This window comes from Anthonomus grandis, chromosome 3, assembly GCF_022605725.1.
Source record: "Anthonomus grandis grandis chromosome 3, icAntGran1.3, whole genome shotgun sequence".
In the NCBI taxonomy this organism is placed as follows: domain Eukaryota; kingdom Metazoa; phylum Arthropoda; class Insecta; order Coleoptera; family Curculionidae; genus Anthonomus; species Anthonomus grandis.
This window is the reverse complement of record NC_065548.1, coordinates 18,393,945-18,409,680: the sequence shown is the minus strand read 5'-3', so window position 1 is coordinate 18,409,680 and position 15,736 is coordinate 18,393,945. Positions and strand designations below refer to the sequence as shown.

Genomic DNA, 15,736 nt, shown 5'->3' with positions numbered 1-15,736 from the left:
TGGGCGTGGCCTGGCTAAGCCTAGGATAAAGTCTGTCAACCAGATTTTAAATTAGGGAACGCGATTGAAATATGTTTCGGGTTATAATGGAAATTACAGGCCAGAATCTGTTTTTTAATTGGATTAATTTCTTAAACGATAAAAAATCTATTTACGGTTGACAGCAATTTTATTAATCTCTACCAAGTTTTGCGACCCAAGGTTGTAATTACCAATGAAATAAAATATAATACAAAATTAATAAAGACATCTATTGGCTTGATGATGATCTTATAAAGGTAAAGGAAACATGTTTTATTTCGACCCTAATCTAACAATTCCTTGGGTAATTTCGTTGATGCATATTTTTATCATGAAAAAATTAAATTTTAAAGTAATAAATAGTAGAGACACTGATTTTTCGAAATTTTATTTTGATTTTGAAATTTTCCTGAAAAACCACACGGTGTTTTTCAGCTCTTGGTTTGTCTGATATGGATGTTAAAATTAATAAAAATGACTCTAGCAGATCACGGAGAAAAAATTTGTTAGACTCCTGCTTAATTTTTATAGTTTTCTTAATTACAATATATCTATACGACATTTTCAGAAACAATTTAATTAGTAGATGTATTTGAATAAAAATAATCACTATATTTTGAGTTCTTATACAATTTTAACATATTTTTTTTTTACATATTAACAAAATATTTTTTCATTTAATAATAGTTTATTAAAATAAATAAGTTTTTAGAACCCATAAATTAATTGAGTAAATTTAATTTTAATTTCAGAAATTTGAAGTAATCTTCATTTTCTCTCCGTGCATGCAGTTTTCTTGGTGTTTGAAGTTTGACAAGCTTTTTATATGTTCCAAGTTGTTTGGACAGTTCTTTTGCCCTTTAAAATCACTTCTTAGATATTTGGAGCCATTTTAACCTATTTTCTCTTTGAAAATTTAAAGCGTTCTATAGAGAATATAGAGTTTATTTTTCTAAATAATGTTCTATATCTTGCGGGTAAAAATATTCAAAGTTTTTTATTTTTAGGTGATGCTCGAAGCTATTCTCACAGATACTTCTTCTAGAATGAGGAATGAGGGGACCATGAGGAAAACTGTCTTGACTCTATATACAGGGTGTTCATTTAATATCGCGGTGCTCGAATGCGGCTAAACCGTGAAACGGAAAAAACCTTTAATAGTGGGAATGTTAATTGAGTTAGAGGGACCACTTCTTAAAATTAGTTTGGTTGATACAGGGTGTCCCAAAAAAGCGTGGTACATACTTTGAACTTTTTTTTAACTGGAATTACCTATATTTTTTTTCTGAAAAGGGAGTTTCATTTGACTCTCTCTTAAACCCTAAAATTATTTTGCTCTTAAATGCGACGTTGCCTAGTTAATAACAATTTAAAGAAATTTTCACGAAAATCAATGTTTCACTTAAATATTAATATTTACCACCGACGTTGTTTATCTTTTTGAAAAATCTATGTAGAGTCCTTGGCTAAGTTCATTTTATCTTATGAAATTCTAAAATGTATTTATTTTTATACAGGATGATCAAAATCGTTACTTAAATAACAATAATTTTAATTAAATTTTCCGCTATTTTTTAAATAGAACACCCTATATCTAGCAACGCATTTTGATAGAGCATTCTTTTATCTTCAATTTGATACCATCAGGTTTGTGTTTATCTTTAACCGTTTTCTCAAAATTTGTTCTTAAAGGAAGAGTGGCACTTATTTTTCATAGGCATTACGGCACTTACGATGGACAACAATTAATAGATACTTTATGGAATCAGACCTCTGTTCAATTCTATTTCGAACACTTTTTAGTAAGAAAAAAAGTCAATAGTTGTAATAACCATAATAAAATAATAGTAGTTAGAGACAAATAATATTAACCCCTGATGCTATCTCATTTAAAAATAAGAAATTTTGTCTTACAAGTAAAAATTTGGCCATAATTCATTTATTCTTTGTTATGTAACGTAAATTATAATGTTTACTTATCAGTCATGTTAAGTAGATTTGTGTCAAAATGAATTACTCTCAGCGATAATGAGTAAATTATTTACGTTACCGGTGAATGCCTTGGAAAGTTTTTTTGGCTTCAAGAGTTTATTATGAACAATTTCCTAATAATTTCCAACATCCTGTACAAAAGCAAACTAGAACGAAAACAGTTTTAAATGAAGAAAACCAATTCGTAATCACCATGTCGGTTGTTGCAGCACTGGAATTTAGTTTGTAGAGAACGAATAAGTAAGAACTTAGAAATATCGACATCGTCCGTGGGAAAATATCCCAAGAAAAACAAATATCATCCCTATTATGCACAGCTACATCAAGGCACTAAATAAAGCAGCAGATTTTTTTTAAATGTGTGCCCTTCACTAATGAATGTACGTTTGTTCCACAGAAATGATTTTATGAATCTCGATCGAGTTTCTATCAATAATTTTCAACAATGATGAAGCATTTTGGGAGTGCAATATTACATGATTTTGTTATTGTTCCATCCTTTTTGAAATTCGTTTAACAGAAAATCTTTTTCTAAATTTCTTAAGAGAGAATTTTCCGCACTTCCCGACTTTGTAAGGCATCAGTTGAAGGGTGCACAAGCTCACATTTGTACTGATGTCAGGGAATATATCACACACCAATTTGGTAATAGATGGATTGGAAGGCTAGGTTAGCTATTCGAATTAATTTTTGTATACTTATTTATTAAACTTTATACTGGATAGGCCCCACTAAATGTCCTCCTATGTCACCGGAATTAACGCTTCTGGATTTCTTCTTGTGGGGAAGTCTGAAGATATGGTGGAGCGCATACAAGAGTCTTTCAGTCGTCTAGTATTAAGCTTCGTGCAGTTAAAAAAAGTTTCGCACGGCAATTTTTGTGATAGAACTTATTTATAATATTTTTAATTAATGTTGTTAATGTTTTTGATCAATCATTGATGTAACTGAAATGAATGGGAATGATATTAATTTTTCTTGAGGCATTTTCCAACGGACCTATTTGTAAGTAATTATGTGTCTTACTGTAATTTTCGGATTTTCTCCGACCGATGAATGCCTTTTTGATTTCTTTATTTAAAACTGTTTTTGTTCTAGTTTGTTTTTTGTACTCTACGCTTACAATATACTTTAATAATTTTCAAGTAAAATTAAACGTTGTAATGCCTATAAAAAATAAGTGTCACTCTTCCTTTAAGAACAAATTTTGAGAAAATGGTTAGAGATAAACGCAAACTTGTTGGTATCAAATTGAAGATAAAATAATGCTTTATCAAAATGCGTTATTAGATATAGGGTGTTTTTAAAAAAATAGCGCAAAATTTAATTGAAAATATCATTATTTGAGTAATGATTTTTATTACCCTGTATAAAAATAAATAAATTTTGGAATTTCATAAGATAAAATGAACTTAGCCTAGGACTCTATATAGATTTTTCAAAAAGATAATCAACGTCGGTGGTAAATAATAATATTTAAGTGAAACATTGATTTTCGTGAAAATTTCTTTAAATTGTTAATAACTAGGCAACGTCGCATTTTAGGGCAAAACAATTTTATGGTTAAAGAGAGAGTCAAATGCGACTCCCATTTCAGAAAAAAAATAGAGGTAGTTCCATTTAAAAAAAAGTTCAAAGTATGTATCCAACCAAACTAATTTTAAAAAGTAGTCCCTCATACTCAATTAATATTATTCAATTAATACAACTCATACTCAATTAATACAACAATTAAATTATAATACTCAATTAATATTCCCACTATTATAGTTTTTTACTGTTTCACTTTTTTGACGATGTCACTGGTAAAGATTTCTTGTGTCGTTAGAATCAACGGTTTTCTTTTTCTCTAATAAAAGTTACATGCATTCATTTAACTTAGAATATTTACTTCTTTATAGAGTATCTTATTATATTTTATTAAAAAAATGCTTCATATTTTATTAAAGAGAAAAGTAAAGGAACAGTAGTATTGTTTTGTGTCTGTCAAAATAAGCAAATAAACAAACTTCCCTTAGTTCCAAGGCAATGCTAATTCTAGCCTTTCAATGTTCTAAGGCCGTTTTCTTTATCTCTCTTTGTATAAAATATTTAGTGATTCATTAAATTAAAGCCTGTTTCCTGGAAACTGGAAGCTGTTCAACGTTTGGCCAATATTTAAATCTGGAAATAAAAACGAAGCGTCTAATTACCGCGCATAAACATCTTATCGTTTATTCCTAAACTTTTTGAGCAATGTATTAGGACTGTTCTGAAGGTTTTTCAAAAGATGTTGGTTAATCAACAACACGAATTTATCAGTTGTCATTCAGTCGATACCAATTTTTTTCATATTTACGAACTTCATTTGTAGTTTATTTCATGAAGGCCAAGAGGTATATGTCATTTATATCGATTTTAGTAAGGCCTTTGACAAGTTAAATCATTCTATTTTGATTGACTGTTAAAGCTTGGCATCACTGGCGCCTTGTTATTCTGGATTAAATCACATTTAGGCAATCGCGAGCAGCAAGTTAAGATCGGTGGGTGCTTGTCTTGATCCTTTAAGACTTCTTCAGGAGTTCCACAAGGTTTGCATCTCGGTCCTCTCCCGTTTATTATATTTATAAACGATCTTGTTCTTCTCCTAAAGTCAAAATGTCTCCTATTTTCTGAAGATGCAAAAACTATAGATGCAAATCTGCTCTGCTATAGATATTGAAATTCTGTAAAATGACAATAATATAATCTTTTCTTAATGCCAATTAAATGGCATGTATCTTGACATAAATGTTGCTTCATTTGTATTCTGGAAATCTTGTACACGTTTTGAACAAAAATAGAACATTTTTCTCTGAAACCAATGAGGGTAAAGATTAGAAAATTCAAGGATACAGCGAAAACGTTTAAAAGTAAAATTAACAAAACAAAAACAAAATAACTTTTAAAATTGATCATTGACTTTGATTTTTTTGACGACATGCTAATAAAAGCTATAGTTTTGATAATTCCTATACAAATTCTTCTAGTTAAATACTAAACTGCAATTTTTTCAAAAAAAGTAAAATAAATGATTTGAAAAAATATATAAGGATTAAGTGTATTCTAAAAACAAATTACCTTTTTTTTTTTAATATTAAAATATACATTGCTAGAAAATATTTCTGTTTCATCTAAAATAATGATGAAATCCATCCAATAAGATAATAAAAAATAAATACTTGGAGCTCACGCTATTGGTTTTATTTTACGCAAATTTACGTTTTGCATTCAAAAATAGGTCCAGCTGCCGACCTTTTACACACATCCGAGTACGGTCAAAAAATCTCGAAAAATAAGTTGTTCCCGAATTTGTCTTCGCATTTTTAACGGTTGCACTGTCATGGCCGTTCCGAATCGATTGTTTTCACGGGTAACTAGAACCAGGAAGAAAAAAGGGACCCCGGATAACAAAAGAATAAAGGTAGCCGGGAAACAATAGAATCTCGAAGACAGCAAACGTGTGTTTGATTCGGGATTCGGCTCTCCGAAGGCAGATGCTCGCAACCAGAGGGACCTTTTGTCAGATCTATTTCTCTTAGAAGAGAAATTTTGATTTACAAGATTCCGATGTCAGGATCTGGTTCAATTTCGGGGTTTGAATGAATAATGATTTCTATTCTGGTTGCGTCATCGCAAATGTTGTTTTGACAACTGAAATGCAATCCGGTTAGAGCCGAATCATCGGTTCCGCTCTAAAAAAAATTTTGTATGGTGTTACATATTTATTTTTTTAGTAACAGTAATCTTGCTAGGATTCACATCTGCTTTTAAATAATTTTAGTCTAAACCCAAAAAATCAAAATTTTAATGCAAACAGTAAACTTTTAGAAAGACCTAAAGCTGAAGATATGCAGGGTATCCGAAACAAAACAGTCTACAACGAAAATCTTGAAAATAAATTGTTTAACCAAAAACGGTTGAAGACGTCAAATTTATTATTGAGGAAATTCGTTCTTAAGAAATATGAATAAACGTGACTGACATTCTTCAAAAGTTTAAATCTTTTAATGTTGCTGCCCGCATAAATTTTCTTTTTTTTAATTTGCCAGGTATTATCTCTAATCAAGAAAAAAACATTCCGAAAATTCAAGTTACTTGGTCAAAAACGTCAAAATATACAGTAAATATTTATATTGTTGAAGTGAGCAATAACAACAGTAGTTGTTACGAGTATTAGAGTAAGTATTTGATTATTCTAGTCCTAGTGATATTGATAGTATTGATAAGAATGATTTACATGCTGCAAGAAAGAATTGAGTTGGTGGCTTTTCATTATCAACAAAATAAGTCTACTAGAGCAGCAGCATGTGTTTGAATTGGTAATCATCCGTATAAAAGGGTAAATCATCCTTAAGTAATGGATTTAATGCGGAAGCTTCAAGAAACAGGGTCAGTACAAAACAGAAGAAATTAAGTTCAGCATCCAGTGAAAAATGAGGTCGTAGAAATTTTAGTGTTGAGTCGTGTTGAGATGGAACCTAGTACATCTGCTGGAAAAATTATCTAAAAGTACACAAAATTTTAAAATTACACAAATATCATGCCTACAAAATCAAATTAACATATCAGCTAAATGAAGATGATTTTGATTGTCGTGTTTAATTTTTTAAGTACTTTAGTATTAGGTTCAATCGTGAGAGAAATTTCCTGTATAATGTCTATTTCTCGGACGAATGCTCCTTTTATTTACATGGCGAAGTCATTAGACACAAGTTTTATTAATATAAATCTTAATGCTGAAAATTACTTAAAACTTCTGCAGGATGCATCAATCCAGAATAACCGAGATACTTGAATAAGATAATCAAATGAACTGATGTTATGCTGCAATATGCTGCTGCCGTTCGTCATTTTTTGAACGTCGTATTTCCTGGACGATGGACTGACTGGAGAGGTACCGTAGAGTAGCCTACTAGATCTCCCGACCTTACCCCATTGGATTTTTTTATGAGATCATCGAAAAACCTAAAGTTTTTACCATAAAGCTTGATTCCCTTGAAGATTTTTAAAATAGAATTGTTAATGAATGTCTATTAAGAATGCCTGAAATATTCGCTAGTGTGTGCAGACGTTTTGATTGTATTTTTGTATGGAGGTCAACGGAGATTATTTTCAAGATTTAATAAAATAGGTGTTAATTTTTTTTATATTTTTTCATCTAAAATAAGGTTTATTTTTTATCCACATTTATTCATATTTCTTGCGAACGAATTGATAAAATTTTAAAAAAATAATAAAAATGTATGTAGATATTAAAACTATGATAGATATTATAACTATGTAGATAATAAAATTACCTTTAATTCAAGGCATCACTCGGCCCCCAATCCAATGTTTAAAAAAATGTGAGAAATGGGGACTCTGGGGAGTGAGAAGATGACGTCAGAGAAACGCAATTTCTGTCAATAAATGTCCTCCTCAATATTAAATTTGACGTATTCGGCCGTTTTTGGCCGTATTCTTAGAATTTAATTATTAAGATTTTTAGGGTGGACTGTTTTTTCTTGTACACCCGGTATTAAGCTTGTAGGAAGAAAGAAGTATTTTTGATCTCTAAAACTCGTTATATCGAGAGTAAAAATCAAATCAGCAATAAGTTACCTGTCTGCTGGGCACCTAGCCCTTCTAAACGAATTTTTTAAAAAAGCGATAAAGAACTGGCTCAAAACCAGTTTAGATAACTTTAAAAGAAGAAGATTTGGGTGAAATAGGTATCAGTTGTAAACGAGTTAATTATGATTTTTGTTTAACTTAAATTCAGATAAACTGGTAAAATTTTGGATTCTACAAACTCGTCCCTGAGTACAGCTAAATATTGAGTGGTTGAATATCTAATTAAGTTTGGCACAAGAATAAAAAGATTTTTATTTTCTCGTTAAAAATCACGACCCTTAACCCTATTTGGTTAGTTAAACATCTTGAATTTTAAACTTGATCTAATTTTTGCCACCAGTGAGAAAGAATGAAACTGCATTCGATATTCAAGCGGTAGCTACTGGAATTAAAGATAGCTTGATTGAAATTTGCATTGCTTGAATTTGCGGGTAATAATACCGCTTAACATAGTAAGTTAAATGTAAAAATGGTAGTTATTTTCCAAAAAAAAATTGTCATGCTATGAAAATTCTTAAGTTTTTACTCTTGAATTTGTAGAACTTGAATAGTCATGTTAGGTTTAGGAAGGGTCAAGGGTTTTTTTGTATATCTTAACCTTCTTTTTTGATTATAAATATTCTATGGTATACAGGGTACTATGGCTTTTTAACTATCTGAATTGCAAAATGTGTGGCTGTATTAATTATGTTTCTGTGCCTCATTATAATTTTGAGGTCTTTTCTTAAAATACTTTGTGTCGTGTCATGTTAAGTTAAAGATGTTTATTTTATGCATATGTGATTATTGTAGTTAGTTTTCTTAACTGAGTTTTATGTACGTTTTTTACAAATTTATTCGGTTTGGTTCTATTTGAGTTGAATCATCTTTTTTGGTTATTGGATAATTGGGACTATCTCTTAGAAAAATACCACTAGATTTTTAATTTTTGATTGCGGGCTTCCTACATAATGAAGTTCAATCACCTTGTAAAAGGTAACAAGCTGTTTATACAGCTGCAGATTATTACCAAGAAGTAACAGACTTTTTTGAAAAAATAATTATTTATTAACCGGTAAAATGTGACTTTTTCTATATTGATATCATTAATTATTTCCTCATATTTACTCCCTAATTTATTTTCATGGTACCGCTTAACTGTACGCCCAATTTACTGAGAAATTCTGAGTTTAGTATTGTCAGAAATATTTATTTTGCCTTTACAGTTTTTCACGTAAAATAAACTACGTGTAATGTGCAGTTTATTTTAACATTGGCTCTACAAATAAGCCAGATTTTTTTCATTTTATTTCAGGTTCTACATTTCAGGAGGTTGTTTGTATGTAAAAAATGATTCCCCTTGAAATTTGTTTTTCTAGTTTTCTACATTAATATTCTGCAGAAAAAACATCGTATTGTGACGATAAACATCTAAAAGTTCTATTAAATAGCAGGAAAAAAGTGACAATAAAAATGCGCAATTTATTTTAAAATTTTATAATAAAACCTGTTAAACAAATAAATAATTTTTCAAAATATCTGTTTTTTAATATCTTTAATTTGGTTTTTATTATGGTGCGCTTTTGGTTTCTACTGTCGCAAAAAATTCCTTTCCCAATGCATACTATCATTTACTGATAAAGTAAGTAACTGATCAAGTTTTTTTATATAAGAAATGTTTTATTGAAAGATTTATAAAACCATTTCTTTCTATCTATTGTATAGACCTAAAGATGAATTAAATTTAATTTGAAACGTTGGCAAAAAACAAACAGTTTTTTATAACACTTGATCAATGAATCACACCTAATCGCATTGTAGCTGACACTTAAAGCTAAATACGACACTCAAAAATTGATAAAAATAATTCAATTTCTATTTTTTTTAATTAAAAAAAAATAGGTTTATTATCAGGACCATTTTATCTTTGTAGTATCTTATTGAAATTCACACTTTTATAAATACCATTTTCTACCAATTAAAATAGCGTAAAATAGAAAGACCTTTTTTAATATAGCGACAAATATCTTCTAGATGGTAACAGTTGAAATTTATGTACACATCCAGAGCTAGGAAAAAGGCGACCCCAAAAACGTTTTGACCTTTGCCCCAAGAAATTTCTCATCAGATGTTTAAAGCTATTGAATTTAGGTCTCGATGCGCTATTATTGCTTCCTTTCTTATTAATAGGGTCCCATGAATAACAATAGATAGGTATGTTACATTGATATATTTTCCTAAGTTATATCTATGTCCCTGACAAGTACAATTCAGACAATATAAATACACTCGTTTTTGTCATTATATAGGGCAAAATTTGGACACTATTACATATGTGAGAAAGATAAATAAACCAATATTGCTTTAAAAAAACACATAAAACTGCCAGTCATTCCATTTATGAAAATGTACATGATTCATTCAGCATATGAATAGGAAATAAACACAATGCGTGAATGCATTTGAAAAGAAAATGCGTATTATCACTTAATTGATTATATGCCCACAAAAATAAAAATAGCATTCTAATAAGGTTTTATTGGCTCCCGATGATATTGACGATAACATGCGGGTCCCTCTTCAATTACTTTGCAAAAATATTGTCAGTAACATAAGGATCCCGCCCCTGTACGTGTGGGCTCGCACCTTGACACGTGCGGGACATATGGCAATCAATGGACTAATGATTTACCCGCAAGTAGATACGCAAAAAGTTTTCGATTTTTGTTAATATTTTTGAACGACCGTTTAATTTCAAATTAGACATGTTAATATTTTATTACTACATTAAGACTGTTAAAAACAAGATTCGTTTGACCAAGGTTTTCAGTTTATAAGTATGGCCATCACAAGTATTGTCTAAAAGAGGGCACTAACGAATCTACAGACATAGGTGGATTTCTGACTTCTACGTCGGCAAGCTATCTATATCTATAGAATATTTTATTTTAAATACCATTTAAAAAAATAATAATGTGTCATAACAACGGAAATAAAAAAGTTTTAAGTAAAAATTTTGGACAGAAAAAAATAGCTCTTTATAAACACAAATTTTATTTGAATATTATTTATTTTATTTTAATACGATTCTTACGAAATAAACTTTAAAGTTTAAAGTTTAAGAGTTAAACAAAATTTATTCACTTTTCATATTTTGACTTAAAAAACGTGAATTCTTTAATGACATTTTTAGAGATCAAATTTATAATATTGATTGTTAAGCTATGGAATTACCAGATTTAATATTTTGAATAAACTTTATATTTAAAATTAACGCAAGTATCACAAATAATAAAATGAATAAAAATTAAATAATATTTATGATTCGTACTTTTTATTTTTGTTTTCTAATATCCTTTTTTACATCTCTTGGTTCTTTTTGACATGCTGATAAAAGTTATACAGGTTGGGGAATTGAAGAATAACCATTGTCCAAAATAATGGTAACACCGCTTCCTCTCTTCGCTGAGCGTCTGCCTTCAGTAGTCTTATCGGTGTTTGTTGTTTTAATTTTTTTACAGAGTAACATTAATAATGTCGGCATGCCTCATTTTGCTATGTGACTGCACGCTGCACTGCTGAATTTTAAAGCGCTATTAATTTTTCTCAACTTAAGACTGTTTATACTTCTTCCAAAAGAATTCAAATTACTAAACGCTTTAATGGAGGCAATTCGGCAGTGCAATGTAGGAATTTTTTTTTAATTGCATTTGAAAATAGACTTATTCTTTGCAAAAAACATCTTTAAATGTGGTTTCGAATTTTTAAACACCCATTTGTCTTCAAAATTGTAAATGCTACACTAAAGTGCAAGAGCTTTCTAACGAAAGGGTCTAGTAGCAAGAGATTGGAAGATATGGTTTGGAGTACCCTAAAAGTTCTCTTCTAAAGATTCAGCATGATCAGATATAAATGTTGGAGAAGAACTATTTTTAGAACTAAGAGAAGACATATTTCTCGAAAATCAGTGGCGAATAATAGAACTTTGTGAAAATATGATGGAAGAAACGAATAAAAATAAAAATTTGGGGAACACAATCCGTCCATTGATCAATATTGGTCTCAAGAAAATGAACACAGTTTTTAATTTCGTACTTTATAAGTATCCTGAAAAATTCAATGTTTGGGCTGGCATTTTGTGCGACTATATTGTAGGGACATTTTTTGTTGATGGTACTTTAAACTTCCTGTGTGTCGTCGTACTAAAAAAACAACGACGTAGCAGGCGAGTAGTAGAGCGCACGAAATACATGCGTGCGCATTGCCATAATTTGCCTATAAGCATCTCTCTATTCGTAATGATCGATTCCCCAACCTGTATTACTATTTTACAAAAAAAACTTAATATAAATTCTACGTGTAAGTTATTATTCTTTGAAGACTAGAGTATATACTAGAGTTCTAGTTGTCCTTTTAGCAATTATTTATAAAATACATATTCGTTTTTTAAAAAAATATTACAAATGACAAAATTAATAGACCTAATGTTCTGCATTTGTATTAGACTCTATCCAGAGAAAACCAATAAAATAAAAATGTACCAGCAATGGTAGGAACCAAATTACGAGTAGTACATATTGGATTTATGACCAATGCAGAACACAAAAATTATTTTTATAAATAAAGCAGAAATGATCTATTGGAAAAGTAAGTACAGAAATATTTATTTCTTCGATGTAACGTAGGTTAAAAAAAAGGCAAACAGTTATCCGGGTTATGTAAATTCCTTCCAAGCATTTTTAGAAGGTTTAACTGGCTTAACAAATTTTTTTAAAGATTTTTTAATGGCGGTTTAATTAAATTAGAATCCAAGTCAAATAAATATTACTATGAAAGAATCATCAATGTGGATATCTTTGTATATAATTTTTCCAAAATGACTTACTCAATATCTCAAATTCTACTATATTATAGTTTTTTTTTCTAGACCTGCCTCTGAGATATTAAATGTTGGCCTAACTAAAAATAAATACATAATGATTATGATGACTTAAGCATAAAACTTTTGAAAGAAATATCACAAAAATGTCATAGGATGATATATCTAGAGAACTATGCTTATAAATTTATTTAATAGGTTATTAAAGCGACCCAGTTAATTTTTTTTAGTTCTTTTATTTGGATATGGGGCCAAATAAAACTGCAATTTAGTTGTTATATAACATCCTGTATAGACACCCTAACAATCAGGGCATGGGATTTTGTGGGTAATAGCACTTTGTAGTTCTTTGAGGGTCGACGATTTTTATCTACTGTATAGTTGTTTTACTATATTTTCAAATTTAAACGCGATTTTGGAAAGCTCAATATTCAAAGTACCGGCTAATCTTTCAGACAAATTTTTAACGTATTGAATTTTTTTTGATGACCGAATATATTAAGTAGTTTAATTATTAATTTTATTGATTTGAAAGAGGTTCCTCTGCTTGTAGTTAAATAATCTGTCATAAGACGTTGGTATGTTAAATTAAACAGTTTTTATTTATAATTTAATTTCGTACTTATGGGTAAATCATTTAGAAATGATATTTTGTTATTTTCAATGGCAAACTGTAATTTATGATGAAAACTGTTTAATGTGTTTAAAACCCTTCGAATCTTATCCATTGGGACACAAGTAAAAATATCGTCCACGGATCTTTTAAAGAAAAAACTTATTTTTTTTGTAATTTTAACAAATTTAATTCGAGAAAATTAATATAAGTGCAAGTAAAAGGATTTGTTACAAAAAATTAACTGAAATCTGGAGCAATCTTGTAAACAAAGAAGGGAAAAATGGAAGATTAATGGGAAGGTGAGATCTTGATGGATTTTAAGGAAAGGAAAACAAATTATAATTTACATTTATTTAATTTTTTTTTATAATAAAGAAGTCTCATTTATGCGCATTTAATTTTGAACTTAACCAAATATATCAAGAAGACAGTCAAATAATGTTAAACGAAAATTTTCCTTCAAACCTCTTTTTATTTTCCACACTAAACACCCACCAAGATAAAAAACACTTTAATGACACCCATACCAAAAACGTTTATATACTTTGGTACTCGTAACTTCTAAAATATTCTTGTAAATTCTTAAAACTTTAAATCTAGTTTTTTAGTGATAAAGTTAAAAAGGTCATTATCTAGAAAACCGTTTACTTAAGAGATAAAATAATTTTCATGAAAGTTACTAAATGTTTAAGGAACTGAAAAAGATGAAAAAGTTTCATTTTCCATTAAGTTTTTAAGGGTGTTGGCGCTATATAAAGGGTGAAAAATGGTTTTATTTTTTTAGAAATTATTTTAAGAATGACTTTGTTAAAATTAAAATTTTAAAAAAATAATTAAAATACCACCTCCTTTAACGCGTCAAGAATATAAGTTTGTGTTCTTATAAAAAGACTAGTAATCAAAAATGACAAGTAAAAATCAGACTTTATATTAAATTTCAGAACCTCAATAAGTATAAAAATATGTATTTTATATACCGGGTGGTGCATCGCCAAGCTGGCCATAGAAAATCCCATATAAATTATAATACTTTCAAATGTTGGCTCTCCTGTATATTTTAAAGAAAAACTGAATTGGACTTTTTTAAGCTGCGAGTAATATAAGTCACCATACCAAATTTTATTACTTTCTAATAAGCTATTTAGAATTTATTTGAAAAAACTAACTTATGAAACCACCAGCCAAATTATCAAAATGTTATGTCAAAGTGTTGTCTATTTATTTAGTGGTTAGTATGCACTAACTATACTATTACACTAATCAAGAGAAGATAACTATAAATCGATATAGGAATAAGGTTACCCTCGTGCAACAGGACCTCTCGTAGAACAAGCAACCCACGCTATTCTCCAGAGAACTTAAAAAGTATAACAGCACATCAGAATTTGGATGTGTAGTGAGCCGAAGACCATTTCTAATGTGCTGTTAATCATCTTTCAATCCAGATTGTCGAGTTCGCATGCTATCTTGGGAGTTGCCAGGCTTCTTAAGTCCTTGGCCAGCAACTCCTTCTTTAGAGAACATAAAGCATCCCAAACATCCTTATAGCTTGGTTTCTGATGTGACGCCTTTTTGGTAAGCAGCTATGCAGCCCCACTCTGGAGTTAGATCGATGCAGCTCTTTAACTTTAAAAAAAAAATCTTAGATACTCCTCCAGATATTTGTAAGTCCTTAGTCACACAATGTGCCAGAGAGAGCAATACTCAGCTACAGCATAAATAGATCTTACTGAATTTCACAGATCATGCCCTGCCGACTCTTTTGGCCCTTAGAATCATGGAGTATGAATTAATCGAATACCAAAGCCGACTCTGGTTGATCAAACGGACCGAAAACATCAATAGCAATCCTTTCAAAAGGAATTCCCACGTTATACTGACGGCACACCGTCATGGATTTCCTCTAACAACTCCGAAGTCTGATATTTAGACAGAACGATTGTCAATCGTGGTTAACTATTTTCCACCTTCCAAAATTAGGTAGTTCCATTGTGCCCAATATGACTTGACACTGGGAGAGTATTTGGTAACTCCTTCGCTTCTCTTATCCAGGTTAAGACTATCTGGATATTGTGATCTTTCTCTTGATCTCATATAAGGTACTCATTTTTCCAAGTTTAATCGACCATGGTGGTTCCTAACAATTGAGCATTATTCTATTCTGCCCGCTGACAATGCTTGCATTTCTCTAAAAAGGATTTTCTTGATACGGTTTACTGAATACAGATCGCCGATTGCCCCTTCTTATCAACCTTCCTTAGTTTAGCGATAGTGGAACTAGCGTCTTTTAAACAGTGTCTTTTTATGTGACCTGCTTTGCTACATTTCCTTTAACATCACTCCAACTTCCGATCCTGGTGCCTGTTCTCTCCTCGTCTCTCTAATCAATAATTGCTTCACTGATTCGAGAGCTTCTTATTTACCAGCTAGAACATTGTTCCGAAACATTCGCGAACCTTCTACTTGTCTCCAGAAATATCGTGCAAAGTGGCCGCTTATGTCACTGAGATGATTCCGGAAGAAGAACAGGTGATATTCCGGTGTTAGCAATATCGTTACAATATTTTTTACGTATATTCTTTGTAGTGTGTGGCGTTCAGATTATTTGCATTTCA

General features: G+C 30.2%; 1 protein-coding gene across 1 annotated transcript in view; it reads right to left on the bottom strand.

The window, feature by feature from the left end:
- LOC126733881 (paired mesoderm homeobox protein 1-like) overlaps positions 1 to 15,736 on the bottom strand; it is a 69,321-nt gene that overhangs the window by 33,620 nt on the left and 19,965 nt on the right. The window lies entirely within an intron of this gene.